This window comes from Hypanus sabinus, chromosome 2, assembly GCF_030144855.1.
Source record: "Hypanus sabinus isolate sHypSab1 chromosome 2, sHypSab1.hap1, whole genome shotgun sequence".
Lineage (NCBI taxonomy): Eukaryota > Metazoa > Chordata > Chondrichthyes > Myliobatiformes > Dasyatidae > Hypanus > Hypanus sabinus.
Genome location: NC_082707.1, coordinates 135444483 through 135468102, shown reverse-complemented (window position 1 = coordinate 135468102; position 23620 = coordinate 135444483). Strand labels below are relative to the sequence as shown.

General features: G+C 43.2%; 1 long non-coding RNA gene across 1 annotated transcript in view; it reads left to right on the top strand.

Annotated features, from left to right (window-relative positions):
• The first annotated feature begins 9555 nt into the window (after positions 1 to 9555).
• LOC132384417 (uncharacterized) overlaps positions 9556 to 23620 on the top strand; it is a 395996-nt gene continuing 381931 nt past the window's right edge. Inside the window, exon 1 of the long non-coding RNA XR_009508885.1 lies at positions 9556 to 9663. This is a non-coding gene — a long non-coding RNA (uncharacterized LOC132384417). The remainder of the gene's footprint in view (positions 9664 to 23620) is intronic.

The following is a 23620-nucleotide window of genomic DNA, read 5'->3' as shown; positions in this document are numbered from 1 at the left end:
TGGCCTCCACAGCTGCCTGTGACAAAGAATTCCATAGATTCACCACTCTCATACAAAAGAAATACCTCTTCATCTCCATTTTAAAAGGACTCCCCTCTATTTTGAGGCTGTGTCCTTGGTCTTAGGTTGTCACACCTTAGGAAGTATCCTCTCCACATTGACTCTATCAAGGCCTTTCGCCATTCGATAGGTTTCAATGAGGGTGCCCCTGTTTCTTCTGAATTCCGGTGAATGCAGGCCCAAAGCCATCAAATGCTCTTCATGTGCCAAGCCATTCAATCCTGGAATCGTTTTTGTAATCCTCCTTTGAACCCTCTCCAGTTTCAGCACATCCTTTCTGAGATAAGGGGTCCAAAACTGTTCACAATACTCCATAAGGCCTCACCTGTGCTTTATAAAGTCTCAACATTACATCCTTGCTTTTATATTCTAGTCCTCTTGAAATGAATGCTAACATTGCATTTGCCTTCTTCACCACAATTCAACCAGCAAATTAACCTTGAGGGAATTCTGCACAAGGACTCTCAAGTCCCTTTGCACTTCAGATTTGTGCATTTAGAGAATAGTCAACCTTTTCATTTCTTCTACCAAAGTGTATAACTATACGCTTCCCGACACTGTATTCTATCTGCCACTTTTTTGCCCAATCTCCTAATATATCTAAGTCCTTCTGTAACCTCTCTACTTCCTCAAAACTATCTGCCCTACATATCATCAAATCTATTAATTCCATCATCCAAATCATTGACATATCGATATTGATACGCAACAGCCTCTCCAGACTCTGGATTGGGGATTACCAAACATTATGTGGTTTTTCTTGTGTGGTCTGTTTTGTGCTTTTTCGTGATATCATTCCGGAGAATGTTGTCTCATTTTTTAACTGCATTGTATTTGTGGTTTATAAATGACAATAAACTGAATCTGAATCTGAATATAATGTAAGAAGAACCAGTCCCACCATAGACCTCTGTGGAACACCACAAGTCACCAGCAGGCTCCCTTTATTCCTATTCTTTGCCTCCTGCCAATCAGCCAATGGTTATCCATGCTAGAATCTTTCCTGTAATACCATAGGCTTATAGCTTGTTAAGCAGCTTCATGTATGGAACTTCATCAGGGGCCTTCTGAACATCCAAGTACACAACATCAACTGATTCCTCTTTGTTGTTTTTGCTTGTTATTTCTTCAAGGAATTCCAAAAGATTTCCCTTGAAACTATGCTAACTATGACCTAATTTATCATGTGCCTCCAAGTTCCTTGAGACTTTATCCTTAAAAATCAACTTCACCATCTTCCCAACCACTAAGGCCAGACTAACTGGCCTATAGTTTCCTTTCTTCTGCTTCTCTCCCTTCTTGAAGAATGAAGTAACATTTGTAATTACCCAATCTTCTGGAACTTTCCAGAATCTCATTGTGGTGAACTACATGTACCTGTCTGGACACGCCCCCTGCTGACTGCTCCTGTGGCTTCTCCCACAGACCCTGGTATAAAGGCGATCGAGGTCTGAGCCCGGCCCTCATTCTCCAGGATGTAGTATGGTGGTCAACTACTGCTTGTTCTTTCTTCCAGTCAATAAAAGCCGATATCTCGACTTCAATCTCAGAGAGAGTTATTGATGGTGCATCACTCATGATTCTTGAAAGATCATCACTAATGCTTCCATGACCTCTTCAGCCATTTTTTTCAGAACCCTGGGGTGTACACTATCTGGTCCAGGTAACTTATCTACTTTCAGACCTTTCATTTTTCCAAGAAACTTCTCTCTAGTTATGGTAATTTCATACACTTCAAGACCCCTGATACCTGGAACTTCCACCATACTGCTAAAGTTTTCGATTGTGAAGAGTAACGCAAAATTCTTATTCATTTTGTTGTCCCCCTGCTTCAGCTTCATTTTCCAGTGGTCCAATAACCACTTTGAATCAACTTTTGCTATCCTCTTTAATATTATTGGTTAGCTTACTTTCAAATTCCATCTTACCTTCTTAATGACTGTTTTGATCTTCTCAGAGTTCTAATCTCTCCGATTGGCAAGACATTTTGCAGTCCCGAGTCCTCTCCTACAACCACCATGGAGGATGCCCCAGAACCTGAGATTGTTTCACAGCCACAAGTCTCACTTGCCAAGCAGAGTGACCCCTGCCCCCCATGTCAGGAAAGAGGTTATCCCACAGGTGTAGAAAACATGTACTGTATGTAAGTTGAAATGCATTCTCTTTTGAGTTGGAGTTTATAGCTAAGCAGGGAGAAGTGTACTGTATTTAATATTTCAGTAGTATTGTATATATATTGATCGATTCAGCATTTGTTGTTTAAGTAATTAATTATAGGTTATGTGTAAAAGTATGTGCAAAGCATAGTTATTACGCCACATGTCACAAAGGCACCTCCCTAAAAGTAAAACTGAAGAGTACAAGTTTGTCATAGAACATAGAATAGTGCAGCACAGTACAAGCCTTTTGGCCCACAATGTTATGCTGACCCTTAAACCCTGCCTCCCATATAACCCCTCACTTTAAATTCCTCCATATACCTGTCTAGAGGTCTCTTAAATTTCATTAGTGTATCTGCCTCCACCACTGACTCAGGCAGTGCATTCCATGCACCAACCACTCTCTGAGTAAAAAACCTTCCTGTAATATCCCCCTTGAACTTCCCACCCCTTACCTTAAAGCCATGTCCTCTTGTACTGAGCAGTGGTGCCCTGGGGAAGAGGCGCTGGCTGTCCACTCTATCTATTCCTCTTAATATCTTGTACATCTCTATCATATCTCCTCTCATCCTCCTTCTCTCCAAAGAATAAAGCCTTAGCTCCCTTAATCTCTGATCATAATGCATACTCTCTAAACCAGGTAGCATCCTGGTAAATTTCCTCTGTACACTTTCCAATGCTTCCACATCCTTCCTGTAGTGAGGCGACCAGAACTGGACACAGAATGGTTGGTGCAGACCAAGTGTGGTCTAACCAGAGTTTTATAGAGCTGCATCATTATCTCATGACTCAAACTCTATCCCTCGACTTATGAAAGCTAACACCCCATAAGCTTTCTTAATTACCTTATCTACTTGTGAGGCAACTTTCAGGGATTTGTGGACATGTACCCCCAGATCCCTCTGCTCCTCCAACACTACCAAGCATCCTGCCATTTACTTTGTACTCTGCCTTGGAGTTTGTCCTTCTAAAGTGTACCACCTCACTTTTCTCTGGATTGAACTCCATCTGCCACTTCTCAGCCCACTTCTGCATCCGACCAATGTCTCTCTGCAATCTTCGGCAATCCTCAACACTATCCACAACACCACCAACCTTTGTGTCATCTGCAAACTTGTCAATCTACCCTTCTATCCCCACATCCAGATTGTTAATAAAAATCACGAAAAGTAGAGGTCCCAGAACCGATCCTTGTAGGACACCACTAGTCATAACCCTCCAATCTGAATGTACTCCCTCCACCACGACCCTCTGCTTTCTGCAGACAAGCCAATTCTGAATCCACCTGGCCAAACTTCCCTGGATCCCATGCTTTCTGACTTTCTGAATAAGCCTACCGTGTGGTACCTTGTCAAATGCCTTACTAAAATCCATGTAGATCACATCCACTGCACTACCCTCATCTATATGCCTGGTCACCTCCTCAAAGAACTCTATCAGGCTTGTTATGCATGACCTGCCCTTCACAAAGCCATGCTGATTGTCCCTGATCAGACCACAATTCTCTAAATGCCCATAGATCCTATCTCTAAGAATCTTTTCCAGCAGCTTTCCCACCAGAGACATAAGGCTCACTGGTCTATAATTACCCAGACTATCCCTACTACCTTTTTTGAACAAGGGGACAACATCCACCTCCCGACACTCCTCTGGTACCATTCCCGTGGACAATGAGGATATAAAGATCCTAGCCAGAGGCTCAGCAATCTCTTCTCTCACCTCGTGGAGCAGCCTGGGGAATATTCCGTCAGGCCCCGGGGACTTATCCGTCCTAATGAATTTTAACAACTCCAACACTTCCTCTCCCTTAATACCAACATGCTCCAGAACATCAACCTCACTCATATTGTCCTCACCATCAATAAGTTCCCTCTCATTGGTGAATACCAAAGAGAAGTATTCATTGAGGACCTCGTTCACTTCCACAGCCTCCAGGCACATCTTCCCACCTTTATCTCTATTCGGTCCTACCTTCACTCCTGTCATCCTTTTGTTCTTCAGATAATTGAAGAATGCCTTGGGGTTTTCCTTTACCCTACTCGCCCCAAGGCCTTCTCATGCCCCCTTCTTGCTCTCCTCAGCCCCTTCTTAAGCTCCTTTCTTGCTACCCTGTATTCCTCAATAGACCCATCTGATCCTTGCTTCCTGAACCTCATGTATGCTGCCTTCTTCCACCTGACTAGATTTTCCACCCCACTTGTCACCCATGGTTCCTTCACCCTACCATTCTTTATCTACCAGTGGGCTTATAGAATACTCCCAATAGAGTAACTGCTCCCTTCCTGTTCCTGATTTCCACCCATACTGACTCAAATGAGGATCTTGCTACATTACTCACCCTTTCTGTAGCTGTAATAGTATCCCTGACCAGTAATGCCACCCCTCCTCCCCTTTCTCCCCCGTCTTTATCCCTTTTAAAGCACTGAAATCCAGGAATATTGAAAATCCATTCCTGTCCTGGTGTCCTGTCTCTGTAATGGCCACTACATCATAATTTCATATATGTACTCAAGCTCTCAGTTCATCACCTTTGTTCCTGATGCTTCTTGCATTGAAGTACATGCACTTTAGCCCTTCTACCTTACTACCTTTACACTCTTTATTCCGCTTCTCTTTCCTCAAAGCCTCTCTATATGTTAGATCTGGCTTTACTCCATGCACTTCTTCCACTGCTCTGTCACTCCGGGTCCCATCCCCCTTGCAGATTATTTTAAACCCTCCCGAACCATGCTAGCAAGCCTACCTGCAAGGATATTGCTCCCCCTTGAGTTCAGGTCCAACCCATCCAAGCTGTACAGGTCCCACCTTCTCCTGAAAAATCTAAAACCCTGTCCCCTGCACCAACTCCTCAGCCACGCATTCAACTGCCACCTCCTCCAATTCTTACCATCACTATCACGTAGTACTGGCAGCAATCCTGAGAACGTCACCCTTGCGGTCCTGTTCTTCAGCCTTCTGCCTAGTTCCCGAAACTCACACTTCAGGACCTCATCCCTCTTCCTGCCTACGTTGTTGGTACCAACATGTATCACGACTACTGGTTGCTTTCCCTCTTGTACCAGGATGTCATGCACCTGGTCAGAGACATCCCGGACCCTGGCACCCAGGAGGCAACAAACCATGTGGGTGTCCTTCTCACGTCCACAAAATCTCCTGTCTGCTCCCCTGACTATAGAGTCTCCAATGACGACAGCTCTCCTCTTCTCCGTCCCATCCTTCTGCACCACAGGGTCAGACTCAGTGCCAGAGGCTCTGCCACCGTGGCTCACACCTGGTCGGTCGTCCCACCCACAGCAGCCAGGACAGTATACTTATTATTCAGGGGAATGGCTACGGGGTGCTCTGCACTACCTGTCTACTCACCTTCGCTTTCCCCCCTCTGACTGTCACCCAACGACCTGCTTCCGGCAGCTTAGGTGTGACTAACTCCCTGTAGCTCTCATCTATGACTGCCTCATTCTCCCTTATGAGTCGAAGGTCATCCAGCTGCTGCTCCAGATTCCTCACACGGTCTTCCAGATCGCCCAGCCGCAAGCACTTCTGGCAGATGTGACTCCGTGGGAGAGGGGAGCTCCCCCGAGACTGGCACATCGCACAAGTGGCATATTGACCCAGTCTCTCCATGTTTTTCTTTCAATTAGTCTTACGTTTTGAAGTTACAAAACATAACAGTTACTTCTTATAAAGCAAAACTTAACATCATGAATGTTTGTGATGCTTCTCTCCAAGATAAGCTCAAAGCTTTTAATGCACACTTTGAAAGGAAGAATCGAACTACACCTGTAGAAATGCTTGCAGAATCTGGTGACCCTGTGATGTCTGTCTCGGAAGCTGACGTCAGAACATCTTTTAAGAGGGTGAACACTTGCAAGACGTCCGGTTCTGGTGGTGTATCTGGTAGGGCACTGAAAACCTGTGACAACCAATTGGTGCGAGTGTTCAAAGACACCTTCAGACTCTCACTACCGGAGTGAGAGTTTCCCACGTGCTTCAATAATCATATCAGTGCCCAAGAAAATCAGGGTGAGTTGCCTCAATGATAATCTCCCAGTTACACTCATATCTATTGTAATAAAGTGCTTTGAGAGGTCAGTCATGGGCAGAACCTAAGCAAGGACCTGGAGCTGCTGCTGTTTGGCAAATTCCACAATAGGTCTACTGTAGATGCAGTCTCACTGGCTCTCCACTTGACTTTAGATCACCAGAACAATAGCAATACCTATTGATTACAGTTAAGCTTTCAACACAATTATACGCCCTGTTCTAATCAACAAGCTCCAAAGCCTGGGCCTCTGTACCTTCCTCTCCAACTAGATCCTTGACTTCATCATTAGGAAGCAGGATAGATCAGGTGGTTGAGTGCTGTCACAACAGCAGCCTTGCACTCAATGTCTGTAAGACTAATGAATTGATTGTGGACTTCAGGAAAAGGAAGTCGGTGAAACACTCCCAGTCCTCATTGAGGAATCAGCAGTGGAAGGGGTGAGCAGTTTCAAGTTCCTGGGTGTCAACATCCCTGAAGATCTATTTTAGGCCCAACATATCATGCATTATGAAGAAGGCACAACAGCGCCAATGCTTCATTAGGAGTTTGAGGAGACTTTGTATGTAACCATAAAATCTCACAAATTTTTACTGGTGTACAGTGGAGAGTAATCTAACTGGTTGAATCACCATCTGGTATGGAAGGGCCACTGCACAGGATCAGAAAAAGTTGCAGAAAGTTTTATACTCAGCCATGGTGATGGGCACCACAATTCCCAGCACTGAGGATACCTACAAAAGGTGATGCCTCAAAAAGGTGCCATCATTAAGGACTCCCAGCACCCAAGACATGTCTTCTTCTCATTTCTACCATCATGGAGGAGGTATAGGAGCCTAAAGACACATACTGAATGTTTCAGAAACAGCAGCTTCTCTTCCACCATCAAGTTTCTGAATGGACAATGAAGCTATGTATACGACCTCATTATTTTTCCTCTCTTTTTGCACTACTTATTTAATTTAATTTTTAATATTTATTTCTTGTTGTAACTTACAGATTTTTAGTTACATAGTGCAAGGTATTGCTGCTGCAAAACACCAGACTTCATGACTTATGCCAGTGATAGTAAACCTGATTCTGATTCTAATTCTTATTCTGATTCTGGTTCTGGAGTTTGGACAAGTTCATGGATGGGAATGGTATGGAAAGCTATGGTCCAAGTGGGCATTGATGGGACTAAGTAATGGTATGGGTTAGATGGGCCAAAGGTTCTGTTTAAGTGCTGTGGTGCTCTAGGACTCTACGGTCTGGTATGGAAATTTGAATGTGGAGGAACACAAGAAGCTGCAGAGTGGAGTGGGTTCTGCCTAGTACATCTACCACTGAGGTACTGTTTCAGAAAAGCAGCATCTATCATCAAAGATGCCCATTCCTTGCAATCTTTCCATAGCAACCATCAGGCAGAAGGTACAGAAACCTGGAGTCTAGCGTCAGTCACATGTACTTGTGTGGCTGTTAAACACTATACTGCACTTTGAGTGAACCGTTTTTAAATACTATCAGTTACATGTGCTTGTGTTCAAAAAGCAGTAATTTTTGTCACTGATACTTGGTGAGAAATAAGCAGAGAAACACTTCAGACCTATTTTGCTCAATGTGGTTTCAAGCATTCAAGCTTTGAGATGCCAGAAATGTTCAGAAGTGTAAATGAAATATTGTTACTATTTCAACAAGTCAGGAACTACAATGAATTTGAAGGTATTGACATAACCTTGACTTTTACTCAGTTAAACACTAGTGTGTCTGTTTTCTACATTTTAATCTATTTTCATGAAATTTTAGCAAATTGGGGTAGCCACTAAATTGGACCAAAATATACTGGTCCCGATATGTCCCATATAACTGGAATCAACTGTATATAGTTTAAGATTATGAACATCCTTATTGAGAAAAGCAATGCTTCAGAAAACTCCCCAAGTGTTCCAATTTCTCTCCAACAATGTAAATTTTAAATTCTCAAATTGAGTATACACAAATCACCAATTTCCCAAAATGGCAATTTCCTTCTAGAATAGAGACACTCACACTATCATCATCTTAACCTGGAATCCACATGGCCAGTGTGGAATCTGGGTGTCTGTCTCTCCAATACTCATTCCAAAGAAAACAAATAAATGGGCAGAAACTGAAAACACAGATAAGACAGAACAAAAATCCATGCTTACACTTTTCCTCCTTTTGAAGCTATACAAATAAACTGAAATTAGGTGGAACAAACATTTAATACACAATAAACTTATTCCAAAGAACAGAGGAAATGAAAAGACCCACCTCACATGCACATGATGCACCATCAATAACTCTCGGAGACGTGAGGCGAGAGATAGGCTTTTATTATCTGGAAGAGAGAGCACTATCAGCAGCAAGAGACCACCACACAACATCCTGGAGACAGAGGGAGGAGCAGTGCCTCCAATCGCCTTTATACAGGGGTCTGTGGGAGGAGCCACAGGAGCAGTCAGCAGAGGGGCGTGTCCAGACAGGTATATGTAGTTCACCACAGCACATTCACACAATTTCTCAGAGACTTCTCTTTAAGATAAGAATCCTGCCTTACTAAGTGCATCTATCCCCAGGACAGTACCTTCATTGTTCAGATATACACTGAAATTCACTGGAAAGCACAATCCCTCCTGTCATGTATCCACACCTCATTTTTTTTTCCTCATAGTTTTCCAACTGTAAGAGAAATAGCCTCCTCAGCCTTTGAGTATAAACATAACATTAAAATGCCTAATAGTGTCACAGACTTATTGTTCAATTGTTCATGCATTTACTCAATGTGGGACAAAGTCTTCTAAATATTGTGGCCTTTTCACTGTGCAGCCAAAATGAGTTTTTACTGTTTGTCCGAGTCCTGTTGTTTGTTATTTGCATGTTTCAATGTTTGTGTTAGTGGTTGCGTTGTGTCATTAGTCTCTGCTAGTGTTTGGCTGTGTGCACTTGATGCGGTAGGCACACTGTAGTCATTGATCTCGGTTGTTTGACCTGATTTTGTCTGTTCATGTGTGATTAGCTTTTCAGGCGGTTTCTCAGCCATCTTTCGTAGATGTGTGCGATTACGTTGGTAGATCCCAGAGGAGCTTGAACTGCATATGAACGCTCATCAAGGCGCCGATACACAACTGCTTTCTCCCATTTCTTTTTACCTTGCACCAGGGGTTGTATGCGCACGGTATCCCCTTCATCAAGTGGGGCAAGATCTTTGGCTGATTTGTTGTAATTGTCTCCCTGCTGCTGGACGCGTTGTTTCATACGCTCTTGTTTGCGTACAACTCTGGGTTCCGGTAAGCTCGCTGTTGTAGGCAGGAGCGTGCGTGTGCAGCGATTCATCAGACGCTGGGCAGAACTTGTGCTGAACCCTTGCGAAGATGTGTTGCGATGGTCTAGAAGTGCGAGGTAGGGATCTGCTCATGATTTGTTGCTCTTTGTGAGGATCTGCTTAGCTGTTTTAACTGCAGATTCAGCTTTTCCATTTGCTTTGCTATTTCCGGGACTGCTACACAAGTACTCAAAATCCCATTCTCTTGCAAATCTGTGAAACGCCGCTGACATGTATTGTGGGCCATTATCACTAACCACTTGTGTTGGGCTACCATATCTCGCAAAATGAGCCTTCAATTTGCGAATAACGTCTGCGCTGGTCGTATTGCAAAGATCTAACTCGAAGAAATTGCTGTAGTAATCAACAGTGACGAGGTACTCTTTTCCTTCGAATGTAAATAGATCGGTACCTATCTTTTCCGACGGCCGAGCAAGTACGTCATGATTCATAAGCGATTCATTTGCTGACTCATTTCGTATGTGTGACAAACATCACATGTAGCAAAATATTGCTTGATGTCACTGCTCATGCCTGGCCAAAAAAGACATACACATGCGTGTCTGAGGCATCCTTCTATGCCCAAATGTGACGAATGAATTCTTTCCTTCATTTGCTTTTGCTCACTTTGCGGCATGATGACACGCTCACCTTTGAAGATTAAGCCGTCTTGGACTGTGAGGGCAGCCTTATAGGTGTGAGTTGCTCTGGTAGCGCATCACGTTAGTTCGGCCATCCATTGATGATTACGCATTTTAACATCTGTAGTGTGTCATCTTTCGCTGTTTCTATGCGAATCTGCTCTAGACGGTCATCGCGGATTGGCAAGTACAATGGCATGTTAACTTCGTCAAAGCTGTTCTCCTGGCCTGGAGTACCGCTAACTGCTCACGATAGCGTATCCGCGAGGTGCATGAGCTTTCCTTGACAGTAGGTGATGTGGAAATCATAGCTCTGCAGGCGAAGAAGCATTCCTTGTAGGCGCTTTGGTGCCGTCACCAACGGCTTCTTAACTATCATTTCGAGCGGCTTGTGAAGCAAGCCAACTGCTCTTGTGAAGCGACCAAAAGTGTATTGACAAAAATGCTCAAGTGCGAAAATGATTGCGAGCATTTCCTTTTCGATCGCTGCGTAACACGTTTCTGTGTCCATTAGCGCTCTGCTTGCATATGCGATCGGGCGCCCATTCTGGAGGAGTGCTGCCCCTAGGCCTTTGTACTGGTGTCACATTGGATGGTTAGCTCTTCCCTAGAATTGTAGTATGTTAGTGCTTCAGGTACCATCCGCTTGATCTTGGAGAGAACGTTTTGCTGCTCAGCTGACCACTCCCATGCTACATCTGGTTTTGTCAGCTATCCTATTGGCTCAAGGGTATCTGAGATACTTGGTAGAAAACGGCTCAGGTAGTTGACAAATCCGATCACTCCCTGCACATCTGTGGGTGCCGGCATGTTGAGAACGTCAGCATGGATCAGGCTGAAGTCCCTCACTTGTGACGAGATGCCCCAGAAATGGTATCTCTGTCGCTCTGAAGACAGATTTGTTCTTGTTGAGCCTGATATGCTGTTCTGCACAGTGCTGTAATAGCTGCTCAAGTTTCACATCATGATCGGCGATTGCCTTTCCCTGCGTTTCCCCTTTTCCATACACCAGAATGTTGTCTGCGATGCAGATCACTCCCGGTAGTCCTTCCAGCGCCTGATGCAGTCTGCACTGGAAGATCTCCAATGAAATGCTGGTTCCAAACGGAGGTTTGGGCAATCTATACCGCCCGAAAGGTGAGCACGCTTGATTCACTGTCCAATTTCACTTGCCAGAAGGCAGAACTCGTATCAAGCTTGCTGAAAAACTTAGCCTGGTCAAGATCTGGCAAAATGTCCTCTATCACCGGAAGGGGGTAGTGTTCTCTCCTCAGTGCTTTGTTCAATGGTCGAGGGTCAATGCATATACGAAGATTGTTGTTCTTCTTCTCTGCGACCACTAGCTGGCTAACCCACCTCGTAGGTTCATGGACTGGAGCTATCACCTTGCGGTCTACCAGTTGATCAAGCTCAGCTTTCACTTTCCGCTTCATAGGGTGAGGTAGATGTTGTGGGGGTAACACTGTGGGTTGAACTTCCTCATCAATCTGCAGGTGGGCTGCACCCGGAAGCTCCCCGAGCGCATCATCGAACACCTCTGCATAGCGTTCTTCTGGTGTGCCTTGTTTTTCTTTGAGTGTAGATGCATGCACCCTAAGAAAGTTGTCATCATTGACTGTAATCAGCTTCATTTGCTGGCTGGCCCTGTTTCCAGCAAAGGTGTAAAGTCATCAGTGACCATGACAAATTGGACATGATACTTGCAGTTTGTCATGGGGTTACACAATTTCATTCTGCACATCCCTTCTGCGTCCATGGTGGTCTTGTTCCACAGCATCAGCTTTTTTGTGCACTGTCTTTGTGTGTGATCTACCCCCTCCAAGTACTTGCGGGGTAAAATGTTAATGCTCGCCCCGCTGTTGACTTGGAAGTCTATTGGCTTTCCATTGATGAGCATCTGTGCAAATACGTCATCCTTTGTCTTCAGACTGTTGACCCACCAGTACGACATTGTCGATAAACTCGGTGCTGCTGTCGCTGTCGGTTTGTTCATCACTTTGTGCTTCCACCCCGTGCACGGGCTTCTGCTTGCACACCTTTGCAAGGTGATTTTGAATGTCACATGCCTTGCACACCTGCCCGCATGCTGGGCATTGTTGCTTGTCTCTTGTATGTTCCGTGCCACAGTACTTGCAGGGGTTCACTTTGCTTCTGTGGCTGTTCAAGGTGCCTTTTGCTCTGGCTCCACTGCTAGCACTCGCCTTCTGTCCAGGATGCTTTCAACCTTTCTTGTTAGCGCGAGGTTTAATCCCATGGACAGTAGCGGACCTGCTATCTGCAGCTGTACTGAATGCTTGTAGGTGTGATTCAGCCATTTCTATGCTTTCACAGATGTCAATGCAGTTATTGAGTGTTAGCTTTCTCTCTTGTAGCAGACGTTTTCTGGTTTGGGAGTTGTTAATGCCCAGAATGATCTTGTCTCTCAGCAGAATGTCTGACATACACGAGCAAGAATTACTTGTCGTTGCAAGAAACCTAAGGCTGGCAAGAAACGAACCAAAGGTCTCACCTTGTTCTTGATACTGCTTATTGAATGAGTACGGTTCAAATGTCTCATTTTTCTCACTGATAGCACATCTGTCAAATGCAGCTAAAATCTTTGTGAGGTCTTGGCTTTCAGCCTCATCTGCAAACACAAAACTGTTGTAGACCTCAAGTCCTGATGGTCCAATTGTATGCAAAAATAATGCCGTCTGGTATGCTAGAACTTGTTGGTGCAGTTGTGCTACGAGGCTGTAATGAGTCCACTTCTGCCACCATGTCTTCCACCCGTTTATCAGTCCGTGGTTGACCGCCATGCCCAGTGGCAGGCGAATGCCGCTGACTGGGGGAGGCCGACCATGGTTCCCGGGCACGGGGTCACCTGCGGGTGCTGGGTGCCGTTGAGATTCTGCTGCCTCACCCCCAGGCATTGCTACTGCACCCGTCTGTATTTGTGGCTGGTTGCTCGACTCGGTTGACATTTTTCTACTCTTACGCTCACCCCCTCCCCCCCCCCCCGATGTTTCAGAGTTGCGCTATTATTATGCTGCCAACTGCAAGATGAAAAAATCAGGCGCTGCAGTTGAGAAAAGCAATTTTCCGAGCACCACCATGTTTCAAGACAGATATTTCAGATAAAAGCAATGGTGCATGCTCACCAACTTTAATCATCTGCTCATGAGTGCATGTAGAAGTATATCATAGCAAGCACCTTAGGCTGCTGAAGCCACTAGCCACACAGTGGGTCATGGGCATCTCCGTGGCACGTGGCTGTGAACAGAGTCAGAGAGACACTGGAGTTATGAATATGAAAGTCTTTATTCATCACAGCAAACAGATGTTGTCCGGAGACACTAATTCAAAAGTACATCACATTCTTTATACCCTTAAGATCTATGATAACAGTCGATGATTCAATACATTAGAGAAAAGCTGTAGATGCTGGAAATTCAAGCAACACACACAAAATGCTGGAGGAACTCAGCAGGCCAGGCAGCATCCATGGATAAGAGTACAGTTGATGTTTCGGGCCGAGGCCCTTCACCAGGACCAGAAAAGAAGATGAGGAGTCAGAGTAAGAAAGTGGGGGAAGGGGAGGAAGGCACACAAGGTGACAGGTGAAACTAGGGGGGGAGGGGTGAAGTAAAGAGCCGGGAAGTTGATTGGTGAAAGAGATACAGGGCTGGCGAAAGGGGAATCTGATAGGAGAGGACAGAAGGCCATGGAAGGAAGAACTCCAAAGGCAGGTGATAGACAATTTAAGGAGATAAACTGAGAGAGGGAAATGGGAATGGGGAATGGGGAAGGAGAGGAGGGGGATCATTACCGGAAGTTCAAGAAGTTGACGCTCATGCCTTCAAGATGGAGGCTACCCAGGTGGAATATAAGGTGTTGCTCCTCCAACCTGAGTGTGGACACATTGTGACAGTAGAGGAGGCCAAGGACTGACATGGCAGAATGGGAGTGGGAAGTGGAATTAAAATGGATGGCCACTGGGAGATTCAGCCTTTTCTGGTGGATTGAGTGTAGGTGCTCGGCGAAGCTGAATGCGTTGGGTCTCACAGATATACAGGACACCGCACCGGGAGCACCAGGAACAGTAGATGACCCCAACAGTTTCACTGGTGAAGTATCGTCTCACCTGGAAGGACTATTTGGAGCCCTGAATAGTAGTGAGGGAGGAGGTGTAGTACTTGTTTCGCTTGCAAGGTTAAGTGCCAGGAGGGAGATCAGTGGGGAGGGACGAATGGGCACGGGAGTCGCATAAGGAGTGATCCCTGCTGAAAGCAGAAAGAAAGGGGGTAGGAAAGATGTGCTTGGTGGTAGGATCGTAGAAGTTACGGAGAGTTATGTGCTGGACATGGAGGTTGGTGAGATGATAGTTGAGGACAAGAGTAACCCTTCTCTGGTGGGGTGGTGCAAGGATGGCGTGCGGGCAGATGTGCATGAAATGGAAGAGATGTGCTTGAGGGTAGCATTGATACTGGAGAAAGTGAAGCCCCTTTCTTTGAAGGAGGATATCCCTTTTGTTCTAGAATGAAAAGCCTCAAACTGAGAGCAGATGCAGTGGAGAAGGAGGAATTGAGAGAAGGGGGTGGCATTTTTACAAGTATCAAGGTGGGAAGAGGTACAGTCCAGGTACCTGTAAGAATCGGTGGGTTTATAATAGCTATCAGCAGATAAGCTGTTTCCAGAGATACCAGTGTAGGCTTGCTGCATAGACTGTTCCATGTAGCTGACAAACAGGCAGGCACAGCTGGGACCCATGCGAGTGCCCATGACTACACCTTTTGTTTGGAGGAAGTGGGAGGAGCTGGAGCAGAAATTATTAAGAGTGAAGGCAAGTTCTGACAGACGGAAGAGAGTGGTGGTGGAGGGGAACTGGTTAGGTCTGGGGTCCAGAAAGAAATGGAGACCTTTGAGGTCTTCCTGGTGGGGTGGAGGTGCAGAGGGACTGGACATCCATACTGAAAATAAGATTATCAGGGCCAGGGAACTTGAAACCATTGAGAAGATCAAGAGTATATGAGGTGTCATGGATGTAGATAGGAAGGGACTGAACCAGGGGGATAAAACTGAGTTGAGATATGCAGATATGAGTTCAATGGGGTAGGAACAAGCAAAAACAATAGGCCTACCTGGACAGTCAGGTGTGTCGATCTTGGGTAGGAGGTAGAAACAGAAATTGCAGGGTAAGGGAACTGTGAGGTTGAAGGCAGTGGATGGGAGATCCTCAGAATCAATAAGGTCTGTGATGATGTGGGAGACAATGGTAAGGTCCTGTTCAAGGGGTAAGTAAGAGAAGGTGTCTGACAGTTGTCGCTGGGTCTCAGCAAGATAGAAGTCAGTCTGCCAGACTACTACAACACCCTGTTATCTGTGGGTTTAATGGTGAGTCTAGGATTAGTGCAGAGAGTGTGGAGAGCAGTGAGTTTGGAAGGTTGGAATTGGATTCAGGAGTGGTGAAGTTGAGATAGTTGATATCCCGTCAGCAGTTAGCAATGATAAGATCCAGAACAGGTGAAAGACCAGAGTGGGGTGTTCAGGAAGAGGAGGAGGGCTGAAGATGGAAGAAGAGGTCATCGGAGCAGGGTGGAGAGTCCTACTGAAGGAGTAGGCCTGGAGATAGAGGCAGTGGAAGAAGAGCTCAGCGTCATGTGGGCGCAAAACTCACTGAGGTGAGGGTGCAGGGGAACAAAGGTGAGGCCCCTACTGGGGACAGAACGTTCCGCCTCAGAGAGGAGAAGGTCGAAGAGGATGAGAGCTGGTATCGGAGGAGTAAAGGGGGTTTAGGAGTGTTAGAGGAGAGGGGAGGGTTAGGATGATTCAATACAATTTCAACAGTTGCAATGACATTGTTTACTATTGTTTATTACTATACTTCGTAGTTCTTTTGAAGTATATGATTATAGTGAAAATACATTGTAATTAATAAGATGCCTCTGAAGGTTGAAATCCCTTTGCTGATTGAAAGCATCCCTGAATTTATTTACAATGGTGCCCACAGTTGCCTGCATTGCTGCAGGGCAATTAACGTTGTGTTAACGTTTGCTCATGCATATGCAAACCATACTTATTAGTCTTTGGGCCTGTTTAAGTTCAATTTACTGCATACAATTTACAATAAAAACTGAGGACTGGTTCTTGATTGAATTAATATAGTCTATATTCAAATAATGTGAGAGTACTCCCTAATGGATATGCCAATAAATTCAGCTTTATCTTTGATTTGGCTTTTTGCATCTGGGATAGCTCTTGAAAGTCTTCAACATCCTGCTTACCCTCCTCTGAACTCTCCCTAGTACGTTCACCATCTTCCTTTGGAGCAGCAGTTACTGCTGTCAACCATATTTGTTACAAACTTAAAAACAATTCAGACTCTCCTATTCATGGATCATTTCCAAGTCTGCTTTCCTTCTAAGTATTCCCTTTTGCAAAAAGGCAGATTTTTCTCATATAAAATTCCAGCACTGCTCTCCGAAAGACCCTTTCAGGGAAACAAATTCAGGTTTTCCAATGGCCTTTTTAAGAATAATGCTGATTTCATAACAACATTTCTTTGACTAATTTGTTGCATATCTTCTTATCTGTTTTCTGTACAGACAAAATCAGCATTCATTAATCTAACATGGAGGCTAAGTGAAGAGCAGTTTTAGTGTATGCTTCAATCACAAACAGGAGAACATCTACAGATGCTGGAAATCAAAGCAACACACACAACATGCTAGAAGAACTTAGGTGTCAGCCCAAAAAGTCGACTGAACTCTTTTCCATAGATGCTGCATGGCCTGCTCAGTTTCTCCAGCATTTTGTGTGTGTTGTTCAGTAGATGCTTGAACATTTGTACTGTGAAAAGCAATACATATTAAGTTGAGAACCGATTATAATTAAGCCCAAGTGTGGTTTTGCCTTGAGCCTTTCCAGTCTTCCTTGTTTAAAAACATTGATAAGGGAGTTTAACTCATAGGCCTGCAATTTTTCTGATCTCTTAACTAAGTGACTATTCTTTAAACATGAGCTCATATACTGAGGCTTCTAAATTGCTTGGCCTTTCATATCATAGCTTAGTTTGCTAGTGAAATAGTAACTTAACTCTTCCATCTGTAATAGCAGTGATCACCAAAGTATTTGTTTTTGTACTGTACTTGGTTCTCATGTATAACAGAGGGACTGGTGAAGTGAAGTTATCTCTTCTATGATTGCCCAGAGAAAAGGCTGCTCCTGTCCTCCACACGTTGGTCCACATTATCATCTGTTTCTTTGGCATCTACTGTAATAAATAATATTAGCCTGCACTTCATTGCAAAATTATGAAGGAAGCAACATGCTGATCTAATTCGGAGGACAATGATAGGCTCTTCCGAAAAGGCACAAAGAGACTGGTGGTCCTAACAAGTAGAACAGAGGCATGGAATTGGCAGCACCCAGTGTCCCGTCAACTTCTGTAAAAGCAGATACACTGATTATTGCATATGAATTGTGCTTTTTGGAAGTGGAAGTGTTTTTTTAAGCTATTTAATGAGAGCTTTTGAAATATCACAGGAGTGCAATAAGCTGTTCCCCATAACTGGGAATTCCAATAATCTTTTATTGATGGCAGTTGCAATCATCTGTACAACATATTAAAATCTATGAACTGGGTTAACTTGGCCATGTCAGCTCTGTTAACCCATCTCACTGAAAATCATCAGACTAGCTCAAAGAAACTAATTGGAATGATTTTCCATGTGAAAGTGCTAAGAAGTTTGGTTGCAAATCTGACTGAATCAATGAAATGTGCCACTTCAAAAGTTGCAAGGCCAAAACAGAACCTCTGGAAACATCAGCTGATCAACAATTAAAGGATGGTTTAGATCTCCTTGGGTTCGAAACTCCCAAACATCTTTCTTTCCTTTTTCTAGTGGGCACATTGTATTGAATGATCAATCTTCAGTATAAAACCACTCAGGGGTCTCTTTAAATGCATTTAAATGTGTTCCAAAGGTAATGCAGAGGTTATGTGAAGGATTTCAAGGGATGGCAGTGAAAATTAATCTCAAAGAAAGCCAGGATGTAACCAGAAACCTCACAACTAATATCATTTCAGCAATTTCTTTTAATTTTGAGATTATGACAAACAAACCCTTTCTTTTAACCAACAGAAGTTATTCGCAAGGATATCACAAAATTTGCAAGTCAGATCATTCAGGTCAGACACGTCCATGGGTGGATGTTTATTTATACCTGTTCTTGAGAACATGGGAAGTATCTGTGAATGTGCGTCTGCTTCCCTAGGATGGAAGTGGAGGAGAATATTTCAGACTGAGGTACATTTACAGAGGAGTGATACTCTCACAATAGCAAATGCTAAGGATTCAGATCCAGTGATGACGATGGAATGGCAATAGGTATCCAAGTCAGGATGCTGTGGAACTTGATGATGATGCTCCTTCCACTGATATTAATTCTGATCAAGGCTGCTGATATAGCTATGATTACATGTTATTTCTCAGATTCTTGAATGATAAATCTGTCAAGAGAACAAATTCTAACAGATGGCTAGTTCAATCCAAATTGCAAAATCCACAAAGAAACAAAATTAGCCCCAAAATTTGGAAGTCAATATGTCAGCAAACGTATGCACACTCAGGACATCTGTGTATAATTTGGAAGCAAATCCAAGAATCCAAACAATTTTCATTAGCTTTCCCTCACCGAGAATAAGTAACCTTGATTTTATTGCCCTTTCTATAAAAACAATCCAGGACAAGTCACTGAGAAACTAGGAATCAGAATAAGTACCTTCCTGATGTTCATGCATCTGAAAGTGTGCTCACCACTGGACAAGTTATTCATTTACAAATTCTTCAGTCTTTTATATGAATGTAAACCGTCATGTTGAAAACGTTCTTCTATAAATCACGTTGGAACATAAGAATGAGGAGAAGTAATCAGTCAAAAGCCCCTCAAACCACCTTAGCTGATCTTCTGCCTCAGTTCAGTTTCCCCTTTAACCTTATGTCAAAAGGAAGGTCTGTGTTTTCCATCAGTTGAGCACAAAAGAGTTGTTATTCATGACCAATATCAAGCAATTTGAAAAGAAAATACCAGCATCATATTAAAATGAAGTCATGCTGTAAAATTTCTCTTAAATGGCTTATTTTTCACATTATTTCCTTAACGTTTTCAACTGTGACCATTTCAGGATATAAAAAATACTTTTTAAAAGATCAAACTCTTCAGTTTCCCAATGGGATTAGGTAAAAAGAGTAAAAGGATGAGTATTTAGAATATCTTGGCAGGAATTGCATTTCAGCATTAGTTGCATACCTATGCATTACTAACACTTCCTGAGGTAAGTCCTTTTTAAAGCACTCAAATTATGAATGATCACAATCATTGCACTTATGTTACTGTAATTATATATATTTTTATTAAATTATTTGGACAGCCATATATTTACTGATGGAAAATAAAATACATGCAGCGTGTACCTTTGCACATTGTGGTGGTGTAAATGATATAAAATGTGAGCTTGGAAGCAGAACCAAGGAAATGAGAGATCAATTGTAAAAGCAGACTAGGGCTGTGTTGTTTTCAATATCAGTCTGCCCTAGGCTAATGATGTACTTGAATAAATTCAGCACTAACAAATTTCTCATGCAGAACTATGGTTTCTCAATGGAATAGAGAGACTATTAACGGTGTAGACAGGGATAAACAATGTACTTGAAATTCTTGGGATTTTTAGAAAAACAGAAGGCTAATAATATTTCACATGTGGAAAACTCTTCCCATGCCCCAAATACAAAGATCAGATGCTAAGAACCACATACTGAATAATGTTTAGCTATTTCCACTAAATAACAGAAGAACATGTGGAAAATAACAATACCTGCAGATCCTGGAAACCTGAAGATAAAACAGAAGCCACCGAAACATTAATATTTATTCTCTCTCCACTGAAGCCGCCTGACGTATTGACTGTCTCCAGTAATTTCTGATTTTTATTTCAGAATGGTTTTGTTTCTCCTGCTGCAGCAAATACTCAGCTACGAATTTACCTTGGAATTTAGAACATAGAGCATAGAACTTAGAGCACTACATAACAGTTCAGGTCCTTCGGCCCACAATATTGCTCTGACCTTTTAACCTACTCCATGATTGATTTAACTCTTCCCTCCTTCATAGCCCATATCCCTCCATTTTTTTTTTTACCCATCTGTCTATCTATGAGTCTCTTAAGTATTCTTCATTCTTAGGCAGTCCCATAAATCGAGGACAATTTGTTTCTGCTCTGGCGGGTGTTGAAGTTATCTGTTTGCAGTTTCTTGGGCTAGACATTGCACAACGGCTTCTACATGGATTGCTTTAAATATCAGATGGGTTAAATTATATCACACCTAGGCTTCTGTTACAAACCTTTTGAAAACAGATAAACAGCCTGCATCTGATATGTAGTGTTCTTCCTTGAAACATGTAATGCTGCAAGATTAGTATGAATTGTCATCCCTAATTACTCGGGGTGGCCTGTAAGCTATCTCTTTGAATGGCTGTAGTTCAAGCGGTGGAGGACAACCAATGTCCTAATGGGTAAGGAGCTTCAGAATCTTGAGCAATGATGATGCAGGAACAAACAGTGATATATGGATTGGTGGTATGGAGGGGACTCTCAGAGATGTGAGTGTTCTCATGTGCCTTCTGTGGTGAACTACGTGTGCCTGTCTGGACACGCCCCCGCTGACTGCTTCTGTGGCTCCTCCCACAGACCCCTGTATAAAGGCGATCGAGGCCTGGGGCTGGCCTCTCAGTCTCCAGGATGTAGTATGGTGGTCACTCACTGATGGTTCCTTCTTCCAGTCAATAAAAGCCGATATCTCGCCTTTGCGTCTCAGAGTGAGTTATTGACGGTGCATCACCTTCTTCCCTTGTCTTGATGAGCGAGGCCATAGGTTTTGGTGCTGCTGGCTGTGTTGTGTCCGTGAGGAAATGTGTTACACCACAAATAGTTCACAATGCAGCCACTATTTATTCACTGGAAGTGCAGGAAATGAATGCTTACAGAAGGTGGACAGAGTGCCAGTCAAAGGACTTCAGATGTTACTGGAACCACTCACTCAAGAAAAGGGAAGATATTTCATCGCACTCCTGATTTGTGCCAGCCGGACAATGAAAGGGCTTTCGTTTTTTTTTCTATTGTGTTCATTGTGCTTATTGTGTTTTTTCATGCTGCATCAGATCTAGAATTACAATCATTTTGTTCTCCTTTACACTCATACACTGAAGAATAAGCAACCTTGAATCTTCAATCTTTGGGATATCAGGGGGTGAGTCAATTGTCACAAGATTCCAGGCCTCTGATCTTACCTGATAGCCACAAAGTTTATATAGTTGGCACAGTTAAGTTTTTCTGTCAAAGGTTATCCCAGGGTGTTGATGGTGGGCAACATGACATAAAAATTCCAATGGACATATTCAAATAACCATGATTAGACTGTCTCTTGTCAAAGATGGTGATTGACTAGTATTTGTATGGGGTGGAGATACATCTCTACCAAAGGAGGTGTAGGCGCTTCTTCTCTTTGCTAACTTGCAGGTCGCCATTGGGCAAGGTGTAACACCTGCTTAGCCCTCTGATCAGGGTCAGGTGGGATCAGATGGTGGATAGTTGTATGAGCAGCTGCTGCGTATCACAAGTCCAGGTAATGAGATCACCAAAGCCAGGTAGACGATCTTTGAAGAGTATTGATAATGTCTGGGCTCACCCATCTTGTAGATACTGCCCAGAAGAAGGCAATAGCAAACCATTTCTGCATAAAATTTGCCAAGAGTAATCATGGTCATGGTCAAAGACCATGTGTGTCATTCCATATCGTACATAACAAACAAACAACTAATAGTGGCCATTTTACGAGTCTGGGTCTGAACATCTGAACGTTGCCCAGGTTTCGTTGCATGTGCACCTGAATTGTTTTATGAATGGAATTAATCATTGGCCCAGTTCTCATCTTATGATGGAGCAGCTGATTGTGGCTGGTTCCAGTGAAATGCCTTCATACTTCCAACAACTGTGCTCTGGGCTGAGATGATTGATCTCAAACTATAACTGCTGTCCCTTACAACTCCAGCTAATCAACAGCTCCCTTTGACACCCCATTGACTTCAAGGTTTCTTTGACTGATTCATTGATTCTGTTATGGCTATTATTTTTTGATGGATTTACTGAGTATGCCCACAAGAAAATGAATCTCAGGGTTATATATGGTGACATCGATGTACTTTGATAATAAATTTACTATGAACTGAGGTACCACACACAGTTAAGCACTGCCTTGACGTAATGTTGCATTACCTTGTGATGGCGATGAATCCCTAATAACTATACTGGATGTTGATAATACGTAAGTACTTCTTTCCAAACAGGTTTCAGCAGGCATGTGCTAGCTCCATGCTGTTACAAAGGTTGGCAGCCTCTTCCTGTAACATACTACTTGGAATTCAGCTTTAACATTTCCTGTGCTGTGCTCTCCGAGTCCAACAAATGGAGACTAGGAAGAATATTCCAGTTTCAATGCCAAACTATATGTTTTATAACATGGTTAATGATCAAAGAAATTGTTCTCCATTTTCTCAGAAGTTTCTATTGGCTTGAGAAACACGTTTTCATTCTGTAAGGGACACACCCAAGACAAATTTGCAGCATTCTCATTCATCAAGATAATTGTAATTTTTATGAAGGTAAGTACTATCAAGATCATTCTGAGAGGTAGCAATATTTTCTTATTAATTTTGTCCAATATTCCATGACTCTCTAAATGGGAGGGAAAAACCTAGTTTTGTTTTGTTTATTACCTCATTTTGGACTTAAACATGAATAAGGAAAATACCTAGATACACAAAGTGAAATAAAATTATTTACAAAATATTTATTTGGGTCATGCAACCAAACGGAAATGGCTAAATCATAAACAGTGCTACAAGTTATTTATAATAAACATCTGAACACTTACACTCAGTCCATATGCCAAAAGGTATTACAAGTATGGTTTACAATTGGATCTCACTTCAGTTCTCCTGCTAGGCCCATGAAACCCTAAAAACATAAGATACAGCGGCAGAATTAGGCCATTTGGCGCCTTGACTCTGATCCATCATTTCATCATGGCTGATCCATTTTCCTTCTCAGCCCCAATTTCCCGCCTTCTCCCTGTATCCCTTCATGCTCTGATGAATCAAGAATCTATCAGCCTCTACTTTTAAATGATTTGGCCTCCTCAGCCTTCTGTGGCAAATAATTCCACAGATTCACCAGTCTCTGGCTAAAGAAATTCCTTTTCATCTCTGTTCTCAAAGGACACCCCTCTTTTATGAAGCTGGGCCCTCTGGTCTTAGACTCCACCGCCAAAGGCAACGTAATCTCCACATCCACTCT